Source organism: Strix aluco, chromosome 10 (assembly GCF_031877795.1).
Source record: "Strix aluco isolate bStrAlu1 chromosome 10, bStrAlu1.hap1, whole genome shotgun sequence".
Taxonomy (NCBI): Eukaryota; Metazoa; Chordata; class Aves; order Strigiformes; family Strigidae; genus Strix; species Strix aluco.
The window spans coordinates 13,767,196-13,784,118 of NC_133940.1; the positions used below are offsets into that span (position 1 = coordinate 13,767,196).

The 16,923-nt window shown below is 41.6% G+C and overlaps 1 protein-coding gene across 1 annotated transcript in view; it reads right to left on the minus strand.

The window, feature by feature from the left end:
• Positions 1–16,923, minus strand: part of DCX (doublecortin) — a 76,866-nt gene that overhangs the window by 47,639 nt on the left and 12,304 nt on the right. The gene's annotated exons all lie outside the window — the stretch shown is intronic.

The following is a 16,923-nucleotide window of genomic DNA, read 5'->3' on the forward strand; positions in this document are numbered from 1 at the left end:
CAGCTGATTAAGATCCACCCTGCCTGTGCGTGCATGAAGAGGCATCTAGCAAACAGACTGGGGGAATGGTGCTTAATAACAGCACATCCAGTTGCGTGATTTGCACTCACAATTATTTTCACAACCAGAAGCACAAGAGATACAAACATGGTCCTTCTGAGTCTGAGAAAAAGAGCTTCTGTGTGTGGAATTACTTCTCAGCTGCAATGTGAAACACACTTGGTGGATCCTTCTTTTCAGAGGTGGCAATTAAGGAACAGTGCTGGTCTTCCCCTTTGTCATGGAAGGCCCTGAATCCATTGGATCATCAGAGTGAGATCGTGGCCTGTGGAAGTCCTCTATAGACTTCAGTGAGCTTTGGGTAAGCAATAAGTATCTGTGCCTGAAAGATTAATATATATCTATATAGAAAAGTACAAATTCAAGGCACAGCCCAGGTCCCCCTGTGTGCTATACTTCAGCCTTCTTAATACTTCTTTGAGCTTAATGTAAATTACAGGTTTATTCAGAATGACACATGCACTGATTGACACTTCTTCCAGCTCGAGCAGTGGAAGCCCAGCACACAATGAGTGGTGCCAAGCTGCAAGGCATAACCTGGGTCGCTGCAGGGGTGAGGAGGGAGTCCTTTTCCTCTCACTCCTATAGACTCAACTGTATCACCCAGGGAGCATTTCCTTCTAAAGCAAAAAGAGCCAGCCAGGGGCAAAATGAAGGACTTGGTAGGCTAATGGTCTCATTTGGTGTGGCAAATCCTCTGAAATCCACTGACAATTTAGGAACATAATCCCCTCACTTTTATTAGTGACATGCTTCAGTTTCCCATACAAATTGAAGACTACAGTTTCCCTATTACCACAAACTTATATACAGTGATTTTTTCTCAAAATAGGATGCATTCGTCAAACTGCCTAGTAAGAATGCCTTTGCCCCTGAACATAGTGAGGATTAAGGTGTGAAATTCCTATTAGGGCAAGGGGATTAGGCTGTTGCATTTACATAAGGGTTTGACACAGAGGATCAGTTCATCGGTGGGTGTATGCAGGCTGATGCACAGCCTCTGTGAGGGGCTAGTAGCTGGTGTTTCAGAAGAGAGGGAAGCTCCTCCTTCACAAATGCACTTACATCTTTTTGCATGATGCAGCTTGGAGAGACCAATTCCTTCTTGATCCCTCCAGCAATCACTCTAAATCTTAAAGCATGAGCTACAGGATTGTCCTGATTATTATCTTGATACATTTACATCTAAAGTAGTAAATTGGAAAGTAATTGATGAGAAAAACTGTTAGATTTGGAATCAACAAAATCTATGTAAATACCATGCACACAAAAATATCTGGAAAGCACCAGCTCAGGGATGAGAACTATGCCATAAGGACCTGGATTAGAGTGGCAATGTTTTCAGATCAAAAAAGAGACTATAGCTCAAGCACGTGTTTCTTAACAAAGAAATACTACCTGGACTGCTGTTTCTTCACTGAAAAAGTTTACGTAAGAAGGCCCTGTGCAGGCATGTGGGCATAAAAAAAAGGTGTCGCCTATAACACCTGCTATTAGTGCTCATAAATGTGAGGCACTAAATTTCAGAGTCCTCGTTTTCACAATCAGATCAGATCACACCAACTTAGTTGTTCCCTCAGCAACTCTGCATGCTAGATTTAGCACTGGGTTAGGCAGGTACATTTCCATTTCAGTTCACATTCCCCAATCTTCCTTGAATTTTGCCCTAGGAACAGAGTGGCCCAAACTCTCAAAAGTTAGTTTTATTTCTTGGTACCTCAGGGCTTATGATCAGGAAAGAAAATGCACAAACCAATAACACTTTCTGGTCTTGAGTTTAACAGCAGATCCTTTAGTATATTCATATATATATTAGGAAGAAATTCTTCCTTGTGAGGGTGGTGAGACACTGGCACAGGTTGCCCAGAGAAGCTGTGGCTGCCCCCTCCCTGGCAGTGTTCAAGGCCAGGTTGGACAGGGCTTTGAGCAACCTGGTCTAGTGGAAGGTGTCCCTGCCCATGGCAGGGGGGGTGGAACTAGATGATCTTTAAGGTCCCTTCCAGCCCAAACCATTCTGTGGTTCTATGAATATATCAGTTAATCCACATTAGTGTGCATTCATCAGTGAACCGTAAATATTCAGTGTTAGGGTTCACTTGTTTGGTTACTGCATAGCACCTTGAATAATTTAACTACTCAAAAGCATAAAATTAACAACTGACTAGAATCAATATATTATGATATATACCTGAAATAAAAGTCCTGCAAAAGCAGAGCTTACAGCTTCAGTAATTTAGGAATTAGTCACTGGTCACCATTAAATAGAATAGAATATTAATAAGCAGAGACCAGCTTCAGGCATGGCTAGTTTCCTTGCCTTTCTTTGAAAAGCACCTCCACACAAGCTTACTTGCAGGGAGCTATTCACGTGCTTAAATCCTTTGATGCATCTGAGTTGGCATGCTCAGCACTTGGTAGAACTTGGACCCAACAAGTGACTGATGGCTTGAGAAGTCCTGCTACTCCAGAAGCACAAGGCAAGCAGCACTGGTGTCCCTTGTCACCTTTTCCTCTGTACCTTCTTGTGGCTCAGTCCAGCCAGTCTGACCCTAAGTAGAAATTAGCTGAAACACCAAATAATTTAGGGTAACATAGCCTACATAGGAGCAGAAATGAGAATCCAGGAGTACATAAAACCAAGGTCTGTGCCCAGATCATTAAACCACTATGCTTTCACCTTTGGAAGTTATTAGTTGTTTTTATGTTGCACAAAATCTGAGGACCAGTGTATCCTTCTGAGGAGAGGAAAAGTCATTAATAGCTATTTCATAGACATGACCTGAGCAGCATATGATTATCACAAAGAATGAACAGGCAGGCAGTCTCACATTGGATTCAGGAACAGTGATTCACAAATCCAAACCCCAGTCTCACATGTTGCTTTTATACAATTGGTAAGAGCCTGCCTGAACCAGAAGTGGAAATCATGCCTTTTAATTTTATTCCTGCATTTCTGAAATAACAGGCTGCTTCTGGCACATGCTATCACTTCCCTGACTCAAGGAGAAAAAGGTGGATGTTAAAGAAGCCATAAATAGTATCTGCTGGTACTCCCTTTTCTATTATGTTGAGTTTGATTCAGTTCCCTGCAATTAACAGGAACAAGAGAAAGACAAATAAAATTATCCCAGCTGTTTGTGGCCGACAGACCTGGCCTCCCAGCTGAGAGCTCTTTGTGCTGCTGAGAGCGTCACCAAGCAACCAGCCCTTGCAGCTGCCAGGCTACAAAAAAGAAGTGAAAGCATGACTTATGGAAAGGAAGCACATGTGAAGGTTGGGACTGAATCAATCTCCGCTTTGTCTCCTGCCTAAATATGGCACCAGATACAAGAAGAGATCACCCTCAATGGATCTTGCCCGCTGAGGGGGCAGAACCCGGACACTTAATTTGTTTTAGAAGCCAGACCCTTGGAGTACTAAACCCAGGTATTCTGTGCACGATATCTGGATGCAATGAAAAGAAGAGGGATTGAGTCTGTTACAATGCTATTGAGACTTAGTATTCTTCATCAGTCTTAGCTGGTGAGCAGCAGAAGGTGTCCCACAGTACAGCTGCCAGAATGACTATATTGTCCCAATTGTAAGTCAAACCCACATATAAGTCAAGTGGAGGTGAAAAAGATTCTCTGATAATTGAAACAATATGGCAAGGAAAGCAAAGCAAACAGGCAAAATCCCCATGCACACAAGCAGGGAATGAATAAAATGGGAGAGACAAGCAGGGAAAAAAATGGAGAGATAAATGAACATTCAAACGGTGCTCTATGCTTTACTGATTGGTATAGAAGTGTTAGCTGTTAGAAAATTATTAGGAAGGGGTAATAGATATTATTCCTAGAGAATATAGGCAGTCCTTTGAAAAAAAAAAAAAAAGGTTGAGAGACTCTGACGGATACCATCCCTGACCTGTATCATACCTCCAGCTCTCAGCAGTTTGAATAAGTCTTACAAGTGAGTCAGCTGTTTTGTCAAAAAGCTGCTAAGACAAAGATGTATGAAAACTTTTCAAACTGGAATATTAGAGACAAATTGACAAACTCATTTCAGCCTCCCTATGAGTTTAAATGTGTCAAGGCACACCTGTCTGAAAAGACGAAATTGATTGCCTTAACCTAGCTCACACACTGCAGCTGAATCTAGGATTCATGCCAGGAGCCCTGAGACCCACTCTTTCTGCCTGAATACCTGAAGCACACTGCCTCTCATCTGCGACATATTTCCTGTAGCAACTACCTTCTTCTGGTTTTGAGAGAAAGTCCTTGGTAAGCTATGCTTAGAAGAAAAAAACAAGTTGGTTTTCACTGGTATTAAATATTATGAGATTTGTAAATTAGCGCTCAGTGTATCCACTTTTGGCCCAACTAAATTCTTCCTTGTTTACTGCCCATTTTACACTAAATTGAATGCTTCACACCTGCAACTGGGAACAACTCAAACAATGAATGTCAGGATCAGATGGCACTTTTTTCCAGCATCTATTTTCTGGAAGAAAAAGCATTCTACAGAAACAGTGTAAACGGAGCAGTTCTGCACTATTTGGCACTAAATCATTACCTGCTGCCAAGAGCAGTACAAAAACTTTATGAAGCTGCTTATGATACAGATAAAAATTCAAGGAAAAGCAGACATTTCAAAAGCTGTTCTCCATTTGCAAACTGCAAGAAATGCCAAGATTGTAAAGATCTCTGTTGCTTTACAGTGCTAAAAATAACATTCACCAACAACTATTGAGACTCTTCCACAAAATTCAGCCAGCCTTATGGCTTTCATTTTGATTGTGAAACATACACATCATTTTGCAACCCTCTGTGACTAGGGTTGTCTAAAATGAAGGAAATCCCCAGTACCATTTACTCTCAAGGTATTAAAATTCACTGGAAGCAAAAAAGATGCCTCAGTTTTCAGCTGGTATTAAGAGATGTAAATTCTTGTTTCTAATCCATGATGAAGGGCTTTCAAGTAGGCAAGAATAACATTCTTAGCTCCTAATGTTGGCTATCTAACTCAACTTTTTGATACACTTAATTTACATGTAATCCTGCAGCCTGCCAGCAGTTGATAAGGTTCCTGATATGTGCACATTTGAGAAAGGGAAGTTTAGTCCTCTTACTGCCTTTCCAGAGAGCTGAGCTCCACGATGGAAGGCTGCTCAGGTTTAAAGTTTCAAACAAATTTTTGCTTCTCTGCAAATGCATTTGCCCCCAAATAATTTATCTGCTAGGTTTAAAATTCTTGACAAAGTTGAAATGGCTGCACTGCATTTTTACTGGTTTCCGTTATTAAAATACTTCACAGACTCTTGTAAATACGAGGTGGTATGGAAGAAGTGTGAAGGGTGCAATTTTTCTCTCCACTCCAATGATACTGTTTTGTAGCCATAAAGACAGTGCAGAAGTTGGACATATCAAAGTAGACAGAAGTTACAAATCCTGAGTTAACAGCTATACAACACACCTGACTGAAGAATGGACAAGTGCATACACATTAAGAGCAAGACTTTTACAAGCACTATATTTTGTGCCCCTAATATAAAGAATATGATTACTGCATGCAGTTTTGACAAACCCATTTCAAATGTTCCACCATGCAGCGGGATGACACGTGTCACCTGTCTATGGAAAATTAGGGTATTCCCCATCTGTGGAGCTACACCTATAGCTTCTCTCAACATCTTTGCATAACCAGACACCTTGGACCGCCAAAGGAAGTTAACTTACTGGGTGCCAGGTCATCTCAATGCCATGGGCAAACTCTCAGTTTCATACTCACAGGCACAAAACCGTACCAAGACTCAGCAGCCATGGAGAGCCATGAAAGCCTTGGGTGTTTAGCACTAAACACTCAATAGTATACACACTCTGACCATTTGTAACCTACTTCATGTTTCACTGAAGCCCCAGTTATACCATACTGCATTAACAAGAGTTACCAAGCACCTGCATGAGCTACCCCATCCCTTCTAGCTGCTTCAAGAGAATATGGGAGAGTTGCAGAGGGCTGTAGTGCAGCACAGTCACTGGAGAAACATCTTATTTACTTCCATGTTCTGAGACACATTTGTGAATGTGGAGAGGTGAACTGGAAGGGTAAATGGAATACAGCAATATTTTAAAAAGCTGTTCCTTTCTGTCTGAATTTTGAATGCATACCATATGCTTTAGCATGTTGTTTTGATTCTGTGCTAAGATATTCTTTATTAGCCTGCCTCATCAAGACCAATCCTCTCTGCAGAATAGCTGTTTTTAATTTAAGAGTAATTTCTACCAGTGTGTGCCACTTTGCACTTAAGATCATCCATTACACTGCCTGTTCATCTCTGTAAGTCTCCCACTTGTCTCCCAACTTTATTACAATAATTTTTTCATCATCTTCACCAAGTACTTCCACCTCCAGATCACTCAAGAAAACGGTAAACACTACTTGTATCTTGATACTTAATTTTTACTCTGATAAAAAGTTATTTCTACCCTGGTTTCTTCTTCTAAACCTGTTTCCCATCTGTGATAGTATTTTCCCTTCTTATCACTACTTCAGGTTTCTTAATAGGTTCTTGCAGGTGCCTTTCCTCATGATTTTTTGAAGTCTAAATGTCCACTGGCTCTCCCCTATCCATGATTTTATTTGTTCTATTATTCCATACCAATAGATCATCAAAGTAAATGTTTTTCTTGTAGAAATTATGTTTATTCATACCTTGTTATGTCATGTTGTGTATTTCACAATTTTAACTTTCATTTCAGTTGATTTATCTAGGACAGAAGCTGAATTGTCACCACCTGACATACAGAGGAGAATGGGTACAGCCATTAGTCACCATTCCCAGCCTCTCTCTTCCTCTTTCAGCAATATTATGGGCATGAGGGAGTGAGGAAGGGCACAAGAGATTATATCAGGAGCACAGCATACAGCAATAGCTTGAAGAAATGCATCTTTCACAGAAGTATGCATGGACCACAAGATGCTTTCCTAAACGAATTATTCTTTCCTGTTCAGAGCACTCAAAGGAAAGACAGACATCTGTAGCCATCAGCTGTTCTCCCTGTAGCACAGTTAGTGTGGCTAGGTGTTTCATGGGATGGCTTGAACTGGTCCATCACAACCTGGGAGCGATGTCCACAGCAAGGCAGGAGAAGCAGAGCTGTGGGCCCTGGCAGCCGCAGGGGACTGAGTGTCAGATAAGCAGCACAGAGCAGATGGTGAGGGCAGGGGAGCACGAAGAAGGAGCCTGGAGTCCTGCTCTCCCCTGCTGCCCTGCGGGCTCACTGGCTGCATAATTATTCCTGTGGAGCCAATAAAGCTCGTTGTGTTCATTGTCCTCCAGATAACAGAGCTCAGACCTGGAGGACTGGAAGGACTGATCTCTCACGCCAATTCTGACTGAAGCAAAATCCCCCGGAAAAGTCCTTCTAATGAATAGTACATATTATCTCATCTTACGCATGTCTGGTTTTTGTCCATTTTGTTCATAACAAAGTCCCCCATTTGGGGAAAAAAAGAAAAAATAATTACTAAAAAGCAGACTATAGCTCACACCCACTCTAGTTGAAAAATCCTTGATCTGAAGTATTTTCCAAGATAAAAAATGAGAGAAAAGCATCATGAGCCAATACATACAAATTTCCTATATATTTTAGATTAGGTGGATAATTTAAAAACTGTTAATGACAATGAGGTTTGCATTTATCTCAAAGAATAATTTAAAAGTAAGCAAACATTTTCAAAGTGCAGTTAAAGACTCCAGTAAAATGCCTTTGGTTTATTAGACTAAGGGAAGAAAAACAATAACATGACTCAAGGATATCATTGTCAGAGCACAATAGTCCCTGGGATCCTTTAACTAAAAGGAGATTTTGGATTGCTTAGACAGCAAGTTGAGCTGCAGAGCTGTGTTCTGCAACACTCAGTAAAATGTACTTATACAGATAGATACACATGCATATACTCATACACACCCTGCTTGCTGTTAACCAGGAAACAAGAGCTATGTCTATTAATTCAGAAAAGACTGACTGTATGTTCACAGGGGAGAGGGTGTGCCTTATGGCTTGGAGCAGTGAATGCTCTGGTTATTAGCCTTGCTTATTTTTTCTATTCGGTTTGAATTCAGAGCTAAGCAAATCTCCAGGAGCAGGTCTGCAATTCCAGCTCTGTATGCTAATTGATTTGCCGCAGCCTGAGAAGCCCTGAACACAAGCTGAAATAACCCTCAGCTTTCATGGCTTGTCTTTGCACTTCCCCACATATGCAGGCCTACCTTAGCCAATTCTGAAAATCTGGACGGATTGGATCCAACTTTTTTTCTCCTCAACTCCTTTAGACATACTTTTATTACACACATTTCGTTGCCAGTATCTTTTGTCATCCCCAGCAGACCTGAGGGTGGATGGGCGCTGCTATCCTCTGCACATGAGCAAAGCTATCACTTGTTCCCTACTATCCCATACAGAGATCTCTGAATGACACTGGCATCATGTTCAAAGGCTTTTGACAACCTCTCTCTCATGTTCAGTCTGGGCCCTTTGCAACATGGATTCATTTCCTTAACACTTAAGCTCCATCAAGATGCACATACTACATAAAAAAAGAATAATCACTGGTTCAGTTCCATGTGAAGTTTCAGGGACAAGAAAGAAGGAAATACTGTTGTGTTGGATGATAGCTTTATTGTACTATTTCTTACCAGCCTCTGTTACTAGGCTGTATGCCTTTACCCACATCTAGTGCAGGCTCTTCCTAAAGACAAGTGTAAATATGGGCTGTGTCATAACTTACCTGCTACTGAGTGAAAAGAGCCTTTTGAAGGGGAAAGGGAAGGGGAAGGGGTTTCAGGCAGACAAGAAGAAGAGGTGGAACTTGCAACAAGATGTGGAATATGGCACCAACTGCCATCAGATTCTCGAGGTGCCTCGCACTGGGTGAACTCAGGGGAGTATTCACACACTCTGTGAGCTACTGCAGGTAGGGAGATGTGAGCAAACGGACTACACGTGATGCCACTCACAACCTAAGGACCCTGCCTCACCAGAATAAGAAAGACATTTGTTTACTAGAGACGGAAAGACAGATGTTTACTAGAGTCCATGCATTGAGGTAGACGCTTGCTCAGAATACATTCACTGTAAACTGCTCCCTCTCAGAGAAGGAGGGGCTCCCATTCACACTGGTGGGATTTCTACTTGAGCACCAAAAAGGAACCAGAAACTTTCATGTTACAATACAAACTAGCAATGGAAAAAACTACAAGGCTTTCTTGGCCTGTCTTAGCTCCTGATACTCAGCCTAATTTCCTTTGCTCATTTTCAGTGCATTTATTCCTAGATAAACCCCCTGGCACGACAGTGAATAATCCCCTTTTCTCCTGGGATTCAGAGTGAAAAGGGAACATGTATGACAGAAAGAACTGCCAAAATGAAGATGCTAGTGAGGACTGAATTTTTAGCATACGTCTCTTTCGGGGTGTGAATAGCACCAGGACTCAGTAATAGGGGCCATGTACTCCTAGGTCACCAGGTCAGATGTGACTTCATCTTTCAATAATTTTGACAGCCTGCCATCTGTGACACAAGTAGCAGGTGTTCATGTGGATCTTGGTCAGTACATGGTTACTATCAGGGCTTGTGTTTCTAGAAAATCAAACAATTTTCAGCAAGCAGCAGTGCAACTCTGGAGCCTGCTTCTAGACTTGGCACCTCGCTGCCTTAAGAGGACAAGAGATTCACCACAGCTTTAGCCAGTATTTGCATAACGACAAAATGCCAACGAATACACAGCACCAAACCCTGCTAGAGGTCAGGCAGGAGCAGGACACCTCCTCCAGAACCTGAGGATGAGGCAAAGCAATGGCAAAACATCCATCAGAGTTTGCAAGATGATGGTCTCCTCCACTGTCTCCCCTTGCTCCGTACATGCCTTGGGGAGCTGACTGGAGACCGAACTGATAGCAACCAGGTCAGTCTCAATGCTCACAGGAGAAGAGATTTGATCAAGGCTTTAGATGCTGAGATCAGACTGCTTCTGCTTTAATAAGTACAGGAACTAGGATTCAGTGTTCCAAATAGGCCCCTTTTCACCCAGATTCTGTGGCCCACAGATCTAAGTAAACAGAAATTAATAAGCATAAGGTTTCTGAATAACATCTCAGAAATCTGTCTTCTGAATATTTAATCATAAGTACTTAGATACACATTCATGGAAGCTTGGCTTGTTCATTCTAGCGAATGATAAAATCCTTAAGGGATACCTGAGGACTAATTGGTTTTGTCTGTGTTAGTGTCTAGTCATTGCATGAATCGGGCAATGCTGAATTTCCAGCTTAGGCTAAGAGCTCCCTAAAGATAGAGAACTAGGCTGCGTTGTCTGGCACTGTAAGTGACGGGTTCAGAAGTTCTACAGCCCATACATTATTACTACCCTTCCTTGCATGACACATGGTTGCTGGAGAGCAATAATCTCATGCAAACACCCTAAATCAGAGTAGTCTGCAAAAGCAATGAGAAGAGGTGAAGCTGGAAGTTAATCCTCACCCTGAGTGATCTATTCGGGGAGGCGGCTACGCCTGCACAATTCCTCTGCTAGTGCTTGCGATCCAGATCTGACCTCTTGGTATCAAAATGGGAGATTTATGCAAGGCCTGCCAAATCTCAGCAGTTAACAAGATGCACTGAGAAAAAGATGCAAAACAGATACAGTTTTATTGTTACAGCTTTATGCAGCAGGAAGGAAAGATGGGACTCGCCTCCCCTTTATTGGCACTGGCTGCTGCAGAGCCTTTTGCAGGAGGCAGGATACAAAACACACTTGCACTCATGTCCTGCTCTTCCCTCCCATTTGGTTTGGGGCTAGATCCCAGCTTTACATGAGTGCATGAAACTGTTTTGTTCTGGGGTTACTTCAATGCAGTTTTTCAGTATCCAAAAGGGCGGTCATTATGAAGTCTCAGAAGGATGAGGAGTTTCTGACATCCTACCCCTTGACATGTGTAATAATGCAAACCAATTTGCTTGCTTTGTAACCTTGAACCTCCTGCCTCAGGGTGTAAGTTAACTATCTCCAGGGCTCTAGAGGGAATATTTTCCCTCTGATCTTTCAGCAATGCAGATGTTACTAGGTATGTCAGGGAGGTATTCAGCTTCTTCTTGAGCATCAATAACAGAGTACACCATTGGAGGTATTTGTCTATTTTGGTACAAACCTTGTTCTACATCACATTGATACAATTGCATTAATGTAATCAACAAAGCTACACTATTCTGGCAGAGTTTGGTCTGCTGTTAGCATTGACACTTGAGCAATGAAATTTCTAGTTTGTTTCCAAATACCATCTTAAAATCAGTGCAGCAATTCCAAAGTTTGTTGGTTTCTCCAGTACAACTTGTATGGATGCATCTAAGGTAGCTTTTTACTAGTAGTACAGTACTAGGAGCTGCTTTATCAACTACTTTGTTGACTTTGATCCCAAAGTCCCAACCTTTAACCTGCTGTGAGCTTAGTCATTCTGCTTCTCCCTTTGTGGCTGCTGCCCTTCCTCAATGCAAGTCATCTAAAATAAAATAGCAACTTCTTCTCTGGACAGGAGAGGTGGGCTGGCCTCCTAAGCATTTGCATCAGCTTTGCAAACAGAAAGATGAACTTCACTTATCATCTGCCACATGAAATCCTTATCAAAGCAAAGACTGCTAGAGGGAACCATTTTATTAACACTAGAAATTCTTTCAGGACCACAGTCACAAATGCCCTGACATATGAAAATGTATGTCATTTCTTCTGATGAGACCACTAACACCCAGATGGAACAGAAGGACTTTGTCTGGGCTAGGTAAAAGCCAATGAATAGCACATATGTGACTTCTCCCTGTGCTTGAAGATTTCAGAGTCCCAAAGAGATCTTTGCATGTTATGATGGCTAAAAACACATTGAGTTCACTGCTTGTTGACCAGAATATCTATATTTATGTGGAACTGAAGCATACCAGTTCTCCCCCCTCTGAACAGCACCTTATTCTGCTTATTTGGTGATGCTAATTGATGGGTCACAGAATAGGGTATTTAGTTAAGAACTAAACAGAGAAAAGGCAGAAGGAATTCCCTACCACAGAAAATATCTTAATGCTAAACTACAACTGAACATACCTGATGATTTTCTGGTCAAGCCACAGTATCACCCACTCAGCCAACCACAAAAAAAAGGACTGATTTTTGTTTCTACATCTCTTCGTATACTTGCTGAACAACTCACAGACTTTGGAATACATGATAGCACAGGAAAAGAAGCTCAGCACATACAGAAGACATTAGCTTTTCCAGGTCACTTCTTAAAAGCAGGACTGAATGCAGACAGACACAAATTGCAAAGCAAGGTGCAGAAAACAGAAGATGGGCACTGAGCTGACAGTGATGAAATAGCCTCCTCTTTTCCAGAAAAACACCTACTTATTGTACACCACGGTGAGAAAGAAGCTTAAGCACAAATAGGACAGTAAATCTATACAACCTTTGCAAAGTCTAGTTCAGACTATTGCAATCAAAAATATCTGAAGGCAACTTCATCCACAGTCTCAAATTCTGTTTTCTAATTTAGTTTATTAATGACATGAGGCAGAAACAGCCATCATGTGTTTATAAAGTAGCCAGTGCTCCCAGGAATCCAGACTTATTTGGGACACTGGATATAACTGTTTTAAAAAAGAGAAAGAATCTACCAAAACAACTGTTTTCCAACATGATCCACAGATCAGACCAAATTAAATCCTGCATATGTATATATTAATTACATATATTACACATCTCAACACAACAGCAGTTGTAGTCATGAAACCAAGTGCTGAATTTGATCCACTGTAGTGTGTGTTTAATGCATTGAATTCTTTGACCTATACCATTTCTTATATGGCCCTGAAAGTTCAAAATTTATATCTGTTGTGATTCTCTGTCATGACTCATTTTTGGTGACAATCTGAAACCCCTTTTGAGTTCTGGGGTGTCCATCAAGGGGTGAATATATGCTCCAAGGAGGGAAGAAGCTTCAGTACAGACAGACAAGGCGCAAGGCATTAGAAATATGTGCAAGACCAAGTTAAATAAACTACTTAAACACAAGATGCTAATTTCACAGTTTCAAAAGGACCATATTTCTACAGACAATCCAAGACATAAAAGGAAACAAAATTTCCTTAAAAAAACCTAACCTCACTGTTGTTTTGAGTGTTACATTTATTCAAACACACTCCATCCAGCTCTCAATTAACTGCTTTCTCACTCCAAATGCAGCAGGTCTGCAGTGCATAGAAATGTAATTATTTACACACCACTATCATTGCCACTACTGTCTGTACTTCTAAAGCATCTTGATTACTCTACTGATGAGCACCATGGAAATGCCTATAAATAAAATAATCATATCCCCTCATTAAGTTACAGCTCATGGACTGAGGAAGGATGATTATCCTTTGTACGTTCCTTTTGTAAATTTTATCATTTCACAACAGAGGGAGTAATGTGCCTCCGATGACACTCAAAGAGACAGACTGTCAGGATTCTTGTCAGTATTTCAGCTTTGAGCAGCTTGTGCCTTTGCATGAATATTTTCTCCTGAAAATAAAGTACTGTTTGTCAGAATTAGGCATTCAAGAATCTCTTTCCAATGGCAGAACCAGACATGCAAAAACCTCTAATATCATGTTAGAAGGTCTGATTTTATGGAGCAGTATGTCATGGAAACCCTAACAGCAAACACTGCAACCACACCACTTCTAGCTCTAGCTTCAACACTAAGAACACACATAGGTGGAAAATTTCAAATAAACTTAGATGAAAAATACAAACATTGAAGGAAGCCTTCCAATAAAAACAAAGCCTTGGTGACTTCAGGAAGCTTCAGTAATTGATGCCGCAAACAAATGTCAAATATTCCATTACCGTCAAATCACAAAATCTCACTTTTTCAATAACTGCAATACGCATGTACATTTGCATACAGTAAAACTCCCAGTGGTTTATCTAACACATAATGAAATATCACAGTTCATAAAATGGTGAATTATAAAGCCAGCAAAACAAGTTAAATGTGATATCTTTACTCAGACTAAATTTACTGAAATCACATTTCTGCAACAAAAAATGATGGTGAAGTTGTCAGCTTGTCCCAGTCAAAACAGTGCTGAATTAAGGCACCAGTGACTATACAGCTATCAGAGCCTGACATGAGGAAAACAAAGTTGCCTTTTATTTTTTTATTCAAGAAGAGTTATGTATGGTGTGGTCTCTGCTATGGACAACAGTTTGTGGTAGAAATTGCTAAATTACATAGATTTTTGTGCCCCTTGCTCAGCTGTAGCTCCATGCAAGGCAGCCACTCCAACAACAGATTGCAGTCTACCCCACAGCAGCACTACTCTAGATGATCTGTAACTTGAGAGCAAGCAGCATTTCCCAAATCCCCACTTAGGATTTAACACAATTTCACAGGCTGGTCCAGTCACAAGGCCACAAGCTCAGTTCGATTTATGGGCTGATTTAGTCTGGCTCTCCAGTCAAAGTGGAGAGGGAAACACCACTTACTTGTGTAACTAGCTAAAGGGTGAAGAGAACAGTTTGATGGAAGTTCATGGGGCATACCTATTTCTGCATGTCGTCCAAAGCAACAGCTCACCTCCAAAATGCTGGCTGTTCTCAAAGAACTGAGGCAATTTACAGGTTCAGATTAAGATCCTCATCCACAACGGAGAGCAACAGGACTCTGACAGCATGAGTAGGCAACTGCTTTCAGGCCAGATCCATCTATTAAACCCTTTGTAAAGCTGCTGTGATTCAAAACACATGGTCCTGTGCCCATTCACGATTTCCTCAGTCAGGACAGATCATTTGACTTTCTCCTTCCTCTTCCCTCAGTCACTTCCTAGGTTTCCAGTACATCACTCCCTGTAACACTGCTTATGTTCAGCATGCTACTATATCTATGGACAGTCTAGCTGGAAAGTCACCCACTCATGTATAAACTACACATCTTATGAAAAGAAAGTGCTGGGTTGAGACAAGTGGAAAGAAAAGCTTAGACAGGCAGTTGAGATTTGGGTGTATCTGAAGCTAGAAGCAGCCACTAACTAATATGCAGGATATCGAGGTTGGGACAAAGCAAGAATATCAGGCAGGTTAGAGTGACATGCTACTTTCAGCTGCCAGACACTGCACCTGGACTGTGCAGGACACTTTATGAGCCTATGTTTGGGGTTAGAAGGATGAACATTTTCATATGTAAAGTCTCTATGTGTGAGAGACGAGAAACCAGGCCTGCGAGAAACTAAGAAAAACAGCCTGAGAAAGCAAAAGTTGAGGCTGATCGAAGAAATGCCTCAAACACTCGCAAGACAAAACTATGAGTCACAGGGCGCATAGTGTGGAGGTAGAAGCTGATAAGGCTGCCCAAATAACACAAGATGCAGCTGGAGGAGGGAGCCCTGTGGAGACAGGACCGCTCTGCTCTGGTGCACCTGGCCAAATTTCAAGGGCCATCTGTCCAGTGAATGAACTTTGCTTCATTATCCACGAAATGCATATTAAAGTTAACACCCCTCAATATGCTAATGAAGGCTAACATGGTCATGCTAATTACATCATCCCATGAAACACCTCACCCCTCCCCGTACATGGGATACGTAGGTATGGGGGTCGACCTAGGGAACGGACCCAAGGAAAGTGTGTATAAATCAAGGGGGGGAAGAAAGGGCGGGGGGGCCCTGGAGAGTGCAGTGAAGCAAAGAAGGTGGATGCAAGCGAAAAAGACGGCTGCCCCCTGGAACCCTTGCTGGCGGGATCAGCGCAGAAACCCAGACCGGTGATCTGTATTTCCCCATTCCCTCTATCTCCCTCTTTTCCCTTTCCCATTAAGAAATGCAAGGCATATTGTATTGCTTGCCACAACTTGCTATATACTTAGCCAATTATAGTGTGTTCAGTTAGTACATTGTGGGTAGTAAATAAATGTTTGGACTTGGAGACTTGTTGTCCGCTCCATTGGGGATTTGCGAATCTGAGTCACTTGTCTCTCTTGTCTGAGTGGGATGTGACACCATATTAGTTGGATGAATTGCCTAGGTTTGGCATGTTATTTCAAGAGCCAGTATTTGAATAATTTTCTCCAGAGATAGGAAAAAGAGTTAATTTAAAGCAATAGTATCAATCCCTAGAATAGCCAGCATCCAACCCCCACACAAGAGCTGTGCTGCCTCACTCCAGAATCTGGAGCAAGAAAAATAGTGACAAAAATAAGATCATCCCTCAGTTACAGAAGACATGGAATTGTTAAATTAAGCTTAGAATTGCCCTTGAAGAATCTAGCTCTTCCCAGTCCCCAGAGTTACCCTCCACATTCCTTTAAGGGTTTTCATAGATACAGCAATATGAAATGGTTTATTGCTGTGTAGCTGCTAACAAGAGACAGATGTTTCCTTCAGTTCCAGGAAAATGTAGACATGAAGCACATTATGATGACCCACTAAATATTTTTGACCCAAATCCTTCTGCATGTTATCTCGTCATGCATTTCGTCAAGAAAATGCAACACAGTTCCATGCTCTTCCTGCTAGTTACTGAGCTAGCCAGAAGAGCATGCTTGGATCAATCCCTTTATCTTAGCAAGCCTTCATTTGAGGGCAAGGAAAGTCAAGCAACACATTTTCACTTAGTGAATCCAAATCTCAAGAGTTCTTGCAATTACTTCAGAGCCAGATCAACTGGTGGCTGTGAGCCGAACTCCCCATGTTATTTATTTAGCTAGTCTGGAAGACACGCACTGCACGCTGGCGTGCAGGATGGAGCATCTGTTTCACTCAGACGGTTGGCTACATTCTTTACTTGATATTAATATCA